The sequence below is a fragment of the Lissotriton vulgaris genome, chromosome 7, assembly GCF_964263255.1.
Source record: "Lissotriton vulgaris chromosome 7, aLisVul1.2, whole genome shotgun sequence".
In the NCBI taxonomy this organism is placed as follows: domain Eukaryota; kingdom Metazoa; phylum Chordata; class Amphibia; order Caudata; family Salamandridae; genus Lissotriton; species Lissotriton vulgaris.
The window spans coordinates 694,161,688-694,177,179 of record NC_141695.1 but is presented as its reverse complement, the minus strand read 5'-3'; positions in this window follow the sequence as shown (position 1 = coordinate 694,177,179).

The following is a 15,492-nucleotide window of genomic DNA, read 5'->3' as shown; positions in this document are numbered from 1 at the left end:
GCCCGGCTCCGCAGCTCGCCCTCACCTCCGGAACTATCCTGGCGATGATCCTACACCCCAGCCACGGCCCAGTGCAGCGGAATCTCGGCGGAGCTTGACCGCGTTATTCTGATCTTTTTGCGGCCTCTGACGGCCGAATAAGACCGCCTGCAAGTTTCTGGCCTTTCCTCCAGCACGAGCCGGGACCTCGCGTAGCGAGGCAGCCGTCCCGCACAGCGTCAACACCGGCCTCCATTGGCCATTGATACCCGGCGACCCGAGTGGTGAAACCGAAACCGCTCTTCTATGATCCTGTGACTGTCGCCGCAACGCAGCACTGACTAACGCGGAGTGCACATTCTGCTGGCCCCAGCAACCTCGCGCATAGGATCGGACAGCAGATTGGCTTGCCTGACCGGACTCTGACTACACCGTGGTGAGAGGTGTGTAGCGCTGCACATCTGAAGGAACCTGCGTGTGCCTCATTTTATTTCTCCACACACCGCGACTTGCTGATGTAGCCATGACACCGGTAAGAACGACTTTCTTTGGTGTGTGTGGCTTGAAGTCCCTGGGCGTTGGAGATACAACATGGCGCCCACGCTAATGGATGTTTGGCTGGCCCTCCGAGACTGGCGCATTGAGTGGCAAGAACTGCGGGCGGCTGCACATGTTTCTCACCCTACTATCTCTCCTGCTGCGAAAGACTTGGATGCGGTACCGTGCATTGTGGACTGTGAGCCCGAATGCTCCCCGGTTGTCATAGCCAAGGTCTCCCAGGCGTGCAGGAAGCGTGTTGGAGGTTCCGGGGAGCACAACGACAAGATCAGTGACTCTGTTTATCCCTGTTCCTTCCTATTGCCAGCCTGCCTGCCTGAATGCCGAAACCCTGCCTTTGTGTGGAACGTGATTCTACCTCGGGGGGACCCTCCTGGACTATTCCTTTGGTTCTTGGCTCGATCTGAGATTGCCCCTCCGGGTACTACGTGTTTGCTGATACCACCTGTATGCAACTGTTACTAATTTTTGACTCTTTTCCGTACTGGCCAGGGCTGACTCTTGCTCACTCATGTCGCTTATTCGTGAATTGGATGCTGGAGTGGATTATGGATTGCACTGGTGACCGCGGGTGGCTGGGGTGATTGTATATTGATGGCCGCGTACTATTTCAGTGGGCCCTTGCTTCTGGGGTTGGGGGTGTACAAGGGGCTGGTGCTATGGCCCTCCTCCGCTTCTCCCTCTTTTGGGGTTTCTTGGGGCGACAGGCATGCCTAATGGGGGGGGGGGGGCCGTGGCCTTCCGCTGGTATGCAGGGTGGGGGATGGGATGTGTTGTTTGTACCTCTGTGTCTCCATGGCCTTCTATCTTCTTCTTCTTTTCTTGTTCTTTCTCTTGTTTCTCTTCTTCTTCTTATATATCTTGGGTCAGACGGGTGGTCAGGGTTTAATCCTTTCCGGGACGATTTTTGCGCTTTGCGTTTATGTCTTTATCGCATGGTTTATTGATTCTATGGCTAAGATCTCGATTTTACTGCATATTCGCTGAATGATTACATATTCCGCTTTTCCTTCCCTCCTATACTTCTGTTTGAGGGCGCATATCCTGTCTACGAATTGTTCCACGTAATATATGCTTTTTATAGGTCGTCAGATCCTTTTATTGATGCTATAGAATGAACCCTTTGTCCATCCTCATATACCATAGACTTGTTAGATCGCAACTCCTGAGGTGATATATTGATTGGGCGGGCGCTAACTGGGGCGACATGTACTTCCGCGCTTGTGTATCCTGTTTGTAATAACTTACGCCAGTATTTTAATAACGCTGCTTCACTTGTGGATACCTTGCTATGTGGCTCGCCCTCTCAGCTACCCGGTCTGACTTTAGGATGATTCGCCAAAATTACAAAATGAAACCCTCTTTATCCTTTTCCTGTAGTCCCTTGCCAGTACATCGTAGTGTTGTTACTTCTGTCATTGGTTGCAGCGCAAGGTAACCTGGAATGTTTTACAGTGTCATAGCGGCCGGCCCGCAGTGGTTGTAGGCAGACGCTGTGTACTATATTTATGATAAATAAAGGTTTTCAAAAAAAAATAAAAATAAGATGGAACCTGAGCGTAATAAAGTGCTGGAAGCGCTAAGAGTCATACAACAAGAATGCTTGAATGTTCCTGGGTGGCTGGAGCTGCATATAACAGGCGACAGAGGGAAGTGCAGACATATGTGTCCATCTCTCATCCTCCCAATATATGTAGGAGATATCTCTAAGTATTTTCTTGGGCACCGTGGACAAGGAGCGCAGGGGGTCTACTTGGTTACACAAAATTTATATATATAAAAAAGGAAACAAGCACTTCATATAACTTACTAATTCTGTTTTTTTTTTACTTCTAATTAAGTAAATGTCCGTGGTGAAAAATATATACTTCCTAAAAAATTGGATCGGAGGATGTAAAAAAAATGAAATATATATTTAATGAAATGGTAATAGGTTTAACTTTAAATATTGGATTTTTCCCTACTGTAATACTTACTTTGAGATGTAGGTTACACTCTTTTTGGCACCTGCTGTCTTTCTGTCTTCTCCTGTCAGCAGTACGTGTGGTCACCTCTCAGGTCAGTGTACCACTGTGCACAAAATGGTGAATGTCCATTTTTAGGTCTCTCCTGAGACAACGCATGCGCTGTCTCTTCGAGACATTAAGTAAGTGGCTTTTAAAAGTGCCACAAGGTTTTTGCTGGCCTACAGCTTGCGTTCACGAGCTCGTGCACGTGCACAGCTGCCATCTGTGTTTTTATTGCTGTAATCAGGCTCCTCTGCTTGCACTACCCCCCTCCCTTTTCCCCCTCCCTCTTGGTCAGCTTAATTTGTGTCTTCTAGCTGTGAATCATGCTCCTCTGCTCGCACTCCCCCTCCCTTCTCCCCCTCCTCCCCCGCCTCTTCGTTAGTTTTATTTGTGTCTTCTATCACTGTGAATGCTCCTGCTTCCACCAGGCACACACACCATCAGTCGTCAGTGCATGCTTTTACCAGGCACACACAACACCAGCCATAAGTGCACACTTCCACCAGGCACACACACCACCGGCCTTCAGTGCACGCTTCCACCAGGCACACACACCACCAGCAGTCAGCGCACGCTTCCACCAGGCACACACACCACCAGCCGTCAGTGCACAGGCCTCCACCAGGTACACACACCACCAGCCGTCAGTGCACGCTTCCGCCAGGCACACACACTACCAGCCGTCAGTGCACACTTTCACCATACACACACACTACCAGCCATTGGTGCACGCTTCCACCAGGCACACACCACCAGCAGTCAGCGCACGTTTTCACCAGGCACACACACACCACCAGCCGTTGGTGCACGCTTTCACCGGGCACACGCACCACCAGCCGTCAGTGTACACTTTCACCAGGCACACACACCACCAGCCGTCAGTGCACGCTTCCACCAGGCATACACACCACCAGCCGTCAGTGCACGCTTCCACCCTGCACACACACCACCAGCTTTCAGTGCCCGCTTCCACCGGGCACACACACCATTAGCCGTCAGTGCACGCTTCCACCAGGCACACACACCACCAGCCATAGTGCACGCTTCCACCAGGCACACACACTACCAGCCGTCAGTGCACGCCTCCACCAGGCACACACCACCAGCCGTCAGTGCACGCTTCCACCAGGGGCACACACCACCAGCCATCAGTGCACGCTTCCACAAGGCACACACACCACCAGCTGTCAGTGTATGCTTCCACCAGGCACACACACCACCAGACGTCAGTGCACGCTTTCACTGGGCACACACCACTAGCCGTCAGTGCACGCTTCCACCAGGCACACACACCACCAGCCGTCAGTGTACGCTTCCACCAGGCACACACACCACCAGACGTCAAGGCACGCTTTCACTGGGCACACACCACCAGCCGTCAGTGCACGCTTTCACCGGGCACACACACCACTAGCTATCAGTGCACGCTTCCACCAGGCACGCACACCACCAGCCGTCAGTGCACGCTTCCACCAGGCACACACACCACCAGCCGTCAGAGCATGCTTCCACCAGGCACACACGCACACCACCAGCCGTCAGTTCACACGCCTCCACCAGGCACACACACCACCAGCCGTCAGTGCACGCTTCCGCCAGGCACACACACCACAAGCCGTCAGTGCACACTTTCACCAGGCACACACACTACCAGCAATCGGTGCGCGCTTCCACCAGGCACACACCACCAGCCGTCAGTGCACGCTTTCACCAGGCACACACACACCACCAGCCGTTGGTGCACGCTTTCACCGGGCACATGCACCACCAGCCGTCAGGGTACGCTTTCACCAGGCACACAAACCACCAGCTGTCAGTGCACGCTTTCACCAGGCACACACACCACCAGCTGTCAGTGCCTGCTTTCACCAGGCACACACACCATTAGCAGTCAGTGCACGCTTTCACCAGGCACACACACCACCAGCCGTCAGAGCAGGCTTCCACCAGGCACACACACCACCAGCCGTCAGTTCACACGCCTCCACCAGGCACACACACCACCAGCCGTCAGTGCACGCTTCCGCCAGGCACACACACCACCAGCCGTCAGTGCACACTTTCACCAGGCACACACACTATCAGCCATCGGTGCACGCTTCCACCAGGCACACACCACCAGCCGTCAGGGTACGCTTTCACCAGGCACACAAACCACCTGCCGTCAGTGCACTCTTCCACCAGGCACACACACCACCAGCCGTCAGTGCACGCTTCCACCATGCACACACACCACCAGCTGTCAGTGCCCGCTTTCACCGGGCACACACACCATTAGCCGTTAGTGCACGCTTCCACCAGGCACACACACCACCAGCCGTCAGATCATGCTTCCACCAGGCACACACACTACCAGCCGTCAGTTCACATGCCTCCACCAGGCACATACACCACCAGCCATCAGTGCACGCTTCTGCCAGGCACACACACCATTAGCTGTCAGTGCACACTTTCACCAGGCACACACACTACCAGCCATCGGTGCACGCTTCTACCAGGCACACACCACCAGCTGTCAGTGCACGCTTTCACCAGGCACACACACACCACCAGCCATTGGTGCACGCTTTCACCGGGCACACGCACCACCAGCCGTCAGGGTACGCTTTCACCAGGCACACAAACCACCAGCTGTCAGTGCAGGCTTTCACCAGGCACACACACCACCAGCTGTCAGTGCCCGCTTTCACCGGGCACACACACCATTAGCCGTCAGTGCACGCTTTCACCAGGCACACACACCACCAGCCGTCAGAGTAGGCTTCCACCAGGCACACACACCACCAGCCGTCAGTTCACACGCCTCCACCAGGCACACACACCACCAACCGTCAGTGCACGCTTCCGCCAGGCACACACACCACCAGCCGTCAGTGCACACTTTCACCAGGCACACACACTATCAGCCATCGGTGCACGCTTCCACCAGGCACACACCACCAGCCGTCAGGGTACGCTTTCACCAGGCACACAAACCACCAGCCGTCAGTGCACGCTTCCACCATGCACACACACCACCAGCTGTCAGTGCCCGCTTTCACCGGGCACACACACCATTAGCCGTTAGTGCACGCTTCCACCAGGCACACACACCACCAGCCGTCAGAGCATGCTTCCACCAGGCACACACACTACCAGCCGTCAGTTCACATGCCTCCACCAGGCACATACACCACCAGCCATCAGTGCACGCTTCTGCCAGGCACACACACCATTAGCCGTCAGTGCACACTTTCACCAGGCACACACACTACCAGCCATCGGTGCACGCTTCTACCAGGCACACACCACCAGCCGTCAGTGCACGCTTTCACCAGGCACACACACACCACCAGCCGTTGGTGCACTCTTTCACCGGGCACACGCAATAGCAGCCGTCAGGGTATGCTTTCACCAGGTACACAAACCACCAGCCGTCAGTGCACGCTTCCACCAGGCACATACACACCACCAGCCGTCAGTGCACGCTTCCACCATGCACACACACCACCAGCTGTCAGTGCCCTCTTTCACCAGGCACACACTCCACCAGCCGTCAGTTCACACACCACCAGCCATCAGTGCACGCTTCCACAAGGCACACACACCACCAGGTGTCAGTGTACGCTTCCACCAGGCACACAAACCACCAGACATCAGAGCATGCTTTCACTGGGCACACACCACCAGCCGTCAGTGCCCGCTTTCACCGGGCACACACACCATTAGCCGTCAGTGCACGCTTTCACCAGGCACACACACCACCAGCCGTCAGAGTAGGCTTCCACCAGGCACACACACCACCAGCCGTCAGTTCACACGCCTCCACCAGGCACACACACCACCAACCGTCAGTGCACGCTTCCGCCAGGCACACACACCACCAGCCGTCAGTGCACACTTTCACCAGGCACACACACTATCAGCCATCGGTGCACGCTTCCACCAGGCACACACCACCAGCCGTCAGGGTACGCTTTCACCAGGCACACAAACCACCAGCCGTCAGTGCACGCTTCCACCAGGCACACACACCACCAGCCGTCAGTGCACGCTTCCACCATGCACACACACCACCAGCTGTCAGTGCCCGCTTTCACCGGGCACACACACCATTAGCCGTTAGTGCACGCTTCCACCAGGCACACACACCACCAGCCGTCAGAGCATGCTTCCACCAGGCACACACACTACCAGCCGTCAGTTCACATGCCTCCACCAGGCACATACACCACCAGCCATCAGTGCACGCTTCCGCCAGGCACACACACCATTAGCCGTCAGTGCACACTTTCACCAGGCACACACACTACCAGCCATCGGTGCACGCTTCTACCAGGCACACACCACCAGCCGTCAGTGCACGCTTTCACCAGGCACACACACACCACCAGCCGTTGGTGCACTCTTTCACCGGGCACACGCAATAGCAGCCGTCAGGGTATGCTTTCACCAGGTACACAAACCACCAGCCGTCAGTGCACGCTTCCACCAGGCACATACACACCACCAGCCGTCAGTGCACGCTTCCACCATGCACACACACCACCAGCTGTCAGTGCCCTCTTTCACCGGGCACACACTCCACCAGCCGTCAGTTCACACACCACCAGCCATCAGTGCACGCTTCCACAAGGCACACACACCACCAGGTGTCAGTGTACGCTTCCACCAGGCACACAAACCACCAGACATCAGAGCATGCTTTCACTGGGCACACACCACCAGCCGTCAGTGCACGCTTCCACCAGGCACACACACCACCAGCCATCAGTTTATGCTTCCACCAGGCACACACACCACCAGACGTCAGTGCACGCCTTCACTGGCACACACACCACCAGACGTCAGTCCACGCTTTCACCGGGCACACACACCTCCAGCCGTCAGTGCACGCTTTCACCGGGCACACACACCACCAGACATCAGTGCACACTTCCACCAGGCATACACACCACCAGCCATCAGTGCACCCACCTCCACCAGGCACACACACCACCAGCCGTCAGTGCACGCTTCCACCAGGCTCACACACCACCAGCCGTCAGTGCACACTTTCACCAGTCACACACTACCAGCCGTTACACACTACCAGCTATCGGTGCACAGTTCAACCAGGCACACACCACTAGTCGTCAGTGCACGCTTTTACCAGGCGCACACACACCACCAGCCGTTGGTGCACGCTTTCACCGGGCACACGCACCACCAGCCGTCAGTGTACGCTTTCACCAGGCACACACACCACCAGCAAGACAAGTAAGATGTCTTTACTTGTAAATTACAGTCTTGATATTCATTTTCTTGTAGAGCATGATCAGTTTCCTTTGTAAAAGTACATCCGCAATGTTTGCCAAGATCGCAGAGTGCACTTGACTTTTTCAAGGATGGAAGGCAACTGCTGCCTCCCTCCAAGCTATGTATTTCTTACTGAAATTGAAAAAAATGCTGCTTTGGGTTTGAAATCAGCTAAATATTTAAATGTGTATGGATTTGCAACCTCACCTTGTGCTTTGATGGAAGTCAGTGAACGCTTCCACCAGGCACACACACCACCAGCAGTAAGTGCACGCTTCCACCAGGCACACACACCACCAGCCGCCAGTGCACGCTTCCACCATGCGTACACACCACCAGCCATCAGTGCCCGCTTTCACCGGGCACACACACCATCAGCGGTCAGTGCACGCTTCCACCGGGCACACACACCACCAGCTGTCAGTGCGGATGGAGCCTCTTAGAAATTTGGGGGCTACGGTTCAACATAAGTTTCCGGCTTATTTGAAAGTTATGTGGCGGAATAAGATGCACTCCTTCCGAACGGTTGTAGAAGTTTACGCATTTATTGAGCAATGTCAAGAGTTGAGTAAAGGGTGAGTCTGCACTCTTGAAGTCAGGAAAATTATAAAGTTAGTTTAAAATAAAATCCTTTAGTTTAGCTTGCACATACTATATCTTATGAGCTAGGGTCATAGCACCACCATTGTAGGCACCCTAAGGGCTGAGGTCATGGGAAAGATGGCTGGGTTTTCCAGGGGAGGGAAGTTTGGGGTAGGGGGAAGTGGGGAGGGAGAAGGGGGATGGGGGTGGTGGAGGGTAAGGGTATGGGAGAAAATAATAAAAAAAATCCTCAGAAGCTTATTTGCCACCAGGGTGTTTGGAGCACTTTGTTTTGAGTTTGATGAGTGGGACTAGTGTAACAGAATTGAAATTTTTGTCTTGGAATGTTAATGGCCTACGTGTAAAGTCCAGGAGACGGATAGTATTAAAATATTTAGAGGATTCATTGGCCCAGATTATTATTTTACAAGAGACACATTTAACTACTATGGAGAGTAAGGACATTTTTTTGGCACAAAGATGGGTTGCCCACTCGTTTTATATGCCTCAAACGCATTGTCACGAAAGGGGTGGCAGTTTTGGTCAGGCAAGGAGTAAATTTTATTGTAGAATCTACAGCAGCAGATGTGAAAGGTAGATGGCTGATTTTTGAAGCAAAGGTGGCAGGGGTACCGTTAATCATTATTGGGTATTATGGTCCTAATCAGGATGATGATGGACCCTTAGATGCTTTATGTAGCGAATTATTAGGTTTAACGGGGAATATCATCATGGCAGGAGATTTCTACACGGCAATGGATAATAAGTTAGATCGGTCAGAAAAATCGAGAGGGTTGATGAATTCTAAAATGTTAGGCTGCTGATGACCCAGCATGGGCTGTGCGATATCTGGAGGCTAAAGTCAGGCCAGCGGCTAGGATATACATACTACAGTAAAAAATACAACCATAGATCACGAATTGACTATTTTTTACTTGACTCTAGACTAAAAGATTATGTGAGCATGGTGGGACACGTAGGAGTCCATATCTCAGATCAGTCAGCCATCATATTGACTATAAAGATAGGGATGAGCAGATCGGATTCAACCTGGAGGCTAGATCGGACTGTTCTTTTAGATCAGGAATGTTTGAAATCTGTAAATGAAGACTTAGAGGTTTTTTTAGAGAAAAACCTGGGACAGCGAAGATTGAGATAGTTTGGGAAACCTGTAAAGCTTTTTTGGAGAGGCAGATTAGGAGCTCTGGGAGCCAAGAAGCAGAGATTATATTATAGTAGAGTGTTAGAGCTAGAAGAAAAAATCCGCTTGAGTGAAGCTAAGATTATAAGTATGGGTGAATCTGTAATAAGGGAGCAGGCTCTACAGGGCTTGGCAGAGTTGAAATTAGATTTTACGACAGTTCTAACTCATAGAATTAAAGAAAAGTGGGAAGCTAGCCAATTGGCCCAGTTTAGCTATGGGGAGGGCTGTGGCAAACTTCCAGCATGGAAAGCGAAAAAAGATCAAGTTCGTAACTTTATTAAAGAAGTGAAACCCCTAGAGTCAGACACTATCATCACAGACAGTAAAGGAATAGCAGATGCCTTTTTTAACTACTTTTCGAAAGTCTATAGAGAAGATCTAAATCCTGATTCCTCAGTAATTAGGAGCTGGTTACAGCTTATGGACCCACTCCCAGATGAGTTTAAGCAGGTTTTAAACAGTGAGATATCTTCACTGGAAGTACGAAGGGCTATAAAGTCTGGTAAGAGAGGTAAGTCTCCCGGGCCGGACGGCCTTCCTGCCGAACTTTGATAGGCAGTGCTGCACCTATAATGTCCCAACTATTTAATAGTATTTTTCAGGGGGAAGCTGCGTTGCGTGAATCTTGGAACGAGGCGACTATTGTTTTAATTCCAAAACCAGGAAAATCGCCTAAATATCTGGACTCCTATAGACCCATATCCTTATTAAATTGCGATTATAAACTTTTTGCAAAAATAATGGCTGACAGGTTAAGTTTGGTTATTACAAAATTAGTACATGGCGATCAAAAGGGGTTTATTAAGGACAGATTTTTAAAGGAGCTTACTCTCTCACTAATAGGCTCAATGGATATGGCCTCGGCCTATAAACTCCCCTTGGCGGTAATAGCACTTGATGCCGCTAAGGCTTTTGACCGAGTAAACTGGTTCTTCTTAAAGGCCCTATTGGGGCATCTTAATCTAGGAACATGCTTTACTAATTCCCTGCTATCTTTGTATCATTCACCCACCTCTAAAGTATTGATTAACGGGATTTTAACACAGTCTATCAAGGTTATGCGTGGGACACGTCAGGGGTGCCCCTTGTCCCCTCTATTGTTTAATCTGTATATAGAACCTCCCGCCTGTAAGATCAGAAATGCAGAAAAAAATCCCCCTTTTGTTGTGGAGGGCTGGTCCAAGAAAATAGGTCTATATGCAGCTGATATAATTATTTATACCCCTAACCTGCAGCAGTCGATGCAAGGGGTATTAGAACTAACTAAGGACTTGGGCTTGTCTCAGGATACGAGCTAAATGAGGACAAGAGTATATACGGGGGAGTTTACTCAAACATAGTCACTGGGACCTGGGTTCAACAAGTACTGAGAGGAAGGGGTCCCAGTGTCTGTATGAATTAATGTTGTACACTCAAACCAAATAATAAGCAAACTAATTAAGTCCACATTGTTTTATTCACAATGAGACCAAGTATATCCAATATACACAAGACTAAATCAATAAGTACAATCGGTTGTACGGTGCCCCAAGGTGGGAAGGAAGGGAAGTGGTGAGTGATCAAGTGAGGATAAGGTAGTGAGGTAACGTAAGTGACAGTAAAATCAATGAATCAAAAAGACTGTATTCGTGAGTCATATACAGTAAGGAAGACATATAGTTCATAACAATTGATTCAGGAAATCATACTTCACATTTAACAATAAATGAAATTAGTAATGGTGTGAAGTTGATGGACCAATGGGCAGTTGTCGACGTTTCGACCCTCTAGGTAGTGCAGGATTGATTGTGCCCTTGCTGGGGGGTCTTCATCAGAACTGGAAAGGGGGGCAGGCAACCTAATTAGGTATATATAATGCAGAAGTTGAGTTTGTAAGGTGGTGGGACTACTCAAATGGTCAACAGTTGGCGCACACTTGAGAAAGCAAGGCAATTAATCTAAAATTTGTCCTTTGGTGCTCATTTAGAAAATTAAGGACTGGGGGAATACCCTGTGGTGAACTAATCAGCATGCACTTACATATAGGCAGAATGGATCAGAGAATTAAATTAAATGAGTGGGACCCAAAGACGGTGATATAAAGGACAAAAGGCGGTCACAATGGTGTACCAGAGCGTGTGGAGCTGAAAGCCAGCCCGGGGGTGGCGTCATGTGAAACACTGGTACATGAAATACAACAAGGTACCTGAATATGTTATGCAATATGTCAAAGTCATATGTCATCAGACAGTTGGATCAATTCAGAGGATGGTAACTACAGAAGGAACAATTGAATGACAGTTTCAGTGAGTTGTAGTTGACAATATGTGGGCATAGAATACCAAAACCGCGGGGGTAAAGCAACAATGGACTTACCCCACAGTCATTATCGATGTCTGCACGTGGTGGTAGCAGATCGTAAATCCAGCGACTCTGGAAACTGTGGGCATAAGGTGGGGGAGAGCGCGATCAATACAGGTACGGCAACTTAGGAGTACGAAACGCTACTCGGCAGGAAAACCGTTAGTTGGCTTACCCTGTGCTTGAAATAGCGTTGGAGACCGGCCAATTTATCGGAGATCCAGGAGTCCTAAAAAGCAATTACGGGAGGATATTACTGGACTGCACTGCAAGATCAAGGGGACAGTACTCGGCTGTTCGCAAGCAGAGCGCGCGTGTCTACTTACTTGCGAACTGCAGAATCAATCTTGCAACGGACGCCGCTCGGGTATGGAATGGCGAACAGTTGTTCCTGTTTGTGTTATCACCATGGCAATAGTACCACGTGATACCTCCAAGCCTGGAGGACATAGAGGAAAGACTATGCCGGGGCGAGGTCTGGTGGAGCAAACACGGGACGAGTAAAATTAGGGATGTGATACCTCCTGAAGGAAATCCATAATAAATGGAATGGTTAATTCAGAAAAGGAAAAATTTAATAAAATAAATAATAAATAAGGACAAGATTGTGGCCCAAGGAAAAGGACTCGATTGGAGACAGCCATTGCTGTCGATGTATAAAACAATATACTCCATCACAATTAAGCTGCCACATGTCATATGAAGGTATAGAATAACCACATGCATTTTTAACAAGGGCAGAAAAATGCCCGGTCAGAGTTAATGTTAACAATAATTGACAGGGTATGGTGGTGTACCTCCAACAGTGGGGTAAAGACCAATTCTTAATGTTAAAAATGAACAATCATTGGCAAGGTATGATGGTATGCCTTCAACAGTGGGGTAAAGACCATTTCTTGACAGCTGACATCACTGTTACCAATGGCGCACCTCTCACATGAGGGTGTAAGCCAGTACATTATCAAATTGAGGTATGTGAGAAGATACAGGAAAACCTATATTGACGTGGTCTGAAGTTACATAAGCGTTGCTAATTGTGAAAAAGAGCTATCATGTTCATTTAGACCTGTCTCGATTGAATCAAAGAAATATATCCATTTCAGTTCCTGTGTGTTGAGGATGCCTGTGATGTTCCCACTCCGTGGTCCCAAAGTGGCTTTCTCTATTACCATATTAGAATTGGATAAATGCACAGCAATTTGTTAAATCTCAAAGTTCAACAGTTAGTCGTTTTTATGGTGCACCATAAGGTGGCGTCGAGGGTCCTGCGACGTCAAGATACATAACACAGACGTGGCACTAGAGGATCTCTAGTGTCATCCCTTATCGGGCACACAAGTGTTTGTCTTCCCACACAAAGAAGACTTTCAATCCAGTGTTTCAATTGTTCATGAAGTTTATTTTATATTTATAGAAGAATTTATCATCATCATTTCATGTTGTTCATTCGATATCATTCATATGTTTGTAGGTCAGACATTGTCATAATAAGGCATCCAATGCATTTCGGGCATTATATAGCATGCCCTTCATCAGGGAAATAGACACTGTAAAACAAGGAATAATAAAATAATCATATCATCAAAAGGTTCTGTGTGAGTCTTATTAACATCAATCATGACATTAACTGTACAAGATCTGCTTAATATGTGCATATAAATCTATATGAGCTGTATGTGAATTCAAGGGTTTAGTGATTCACATGCTGTGGTTAGTATTAGTGAAGAAACAGAAAGAATTTCTCAAAGAAAAATGCTCTAACTCACATGGCTGGGTCTCTACCAATGCGTGTTGTTCTGCAAATCAAAGATAAAGCGATGTTACAAAAACAGCCTCAACTGGTGGGGCAGTCCATAAGGCAAAGATCATTCTACAACCAGACTGGTGGTCTATATATTCCCTCAAAACTAACCTTGCTCAAGAATAGGCGCGCGATTACGTCCTTCTCTCCTCGTACTCCGCGATGGCTCAATGAAATGCCGATCGCGTTCACCTATTTAACCTAGATTCCGGTCATGTGACGAATCACATGGCATAGCCATAAAAGAAAGACTCATTAGCGAGGGTGGCGAACCAGCATCTAATATTTAAGTAATACCCCTGTCACTGAGAATGATCTAAATCCTGATTATCATGATGAATGGCATGGAGAGCCGGTTGCGAAAAATGCTGAATAAAATTGAGCTAACGAGAATGAAAAAATTAAGATTAGGTTGGAAAATAGAAGCGGTTAGAAAGAAATATCGGGAATCGAACTACTCACAACTAGGATGTTAGATGGGTTGTTCTATGGTTAGTGCTATTGTAGAATATGAAAGATGGAAAAGAATATTAAAAGTGTAAGTGTCAGATGTATGTATGAACTCACATGGTATACACAAGGAACAGTCAGGGGAGCAATTAATTATAGGTAACATGCAAATTCAATTCTTTCATTTAACCCCAATGGTTTCTGGCAGGATAAATTTTGTATCCAATAGTTCTCTCTCTGCAGAAGGTATTTAGAATTGTCTCTGCCTTCTACTTTCTGGACCGTTTCAAGGATGATGAATTTGATCTGGGAGATGTTATGATGTTCTTCAACAAAATGGGAGGATAATGCAGATTTCATATTTTTCAAACGGATGTTTGACTTGTGTTCGGTTAGACGTACTTTGATTCGACGTTCCGTCTTACCTACATACATTTTGCCACAAGGACATCTGATCCCATAGATGACATTGCTCGATTCACAGCTGGCATTTACCTTTAGTCTGATGGGGTAACCTTTTGAAGGATGACAAAATGTGTTGCCACGGATTACGTTGTTACAACTTCCACAGTTAAGGCAAGGTTTCGTACCAGAGAATTTAGTTGTAGGTGTTGAGGTTGTGGATGTTTTGTGTTGAAGAATTTCTCCAAGATTCTTTGATCTAGTGTAGGCAAAGATGGGAGGTTGATTAAATGACTGTTTGAAATCAGGTTCAAGATTCAGTATGGACCAATGTTTTAAAATGGTTTGTTTGTATTTCCTGCTGGATGTAGAATATCTAGATACCACCACTGTGCGTGTTTGTTCAGATTTAGTTTTGGTGGTTAGGAGTTTCTCTCTATCCAATGTGTCAACCTTTTTCTTTGATTCCTCTAGTAGAGATTCAGGGTAACCTCTATCCGAGAATTTCTTTTTAACTTCTCTTAGTCTGACTCCTAATGCATTTTCATCTGAGGTGATTCTCTTTACTCTTGCCATTTGTGAAAACGGCAGATTGTTAATCAAGTTGGGTTGATGAAAACTCGAGTATAACAACATGTTGTTCCTGTCCGTTGGTTTGGTGTAAACATCTGTTTTAAAGCCTGCTGGAGTTCTGGTGACTTTAACATCCAAGAAATTTACTGCAGTTTCTGATATGGTCCATGTCAGTTGGATTCGTGCGTCCAGATTGTTGAATTTAGTAAGTTCCGTTATTAGTTTCTCCTCTGTATTAGACCAAAGAATGAAAAGGTCATCAATGTATCTGATCATTGTTTTAAGATTGCGAGACCATTCTATATTCAAAAAGATAT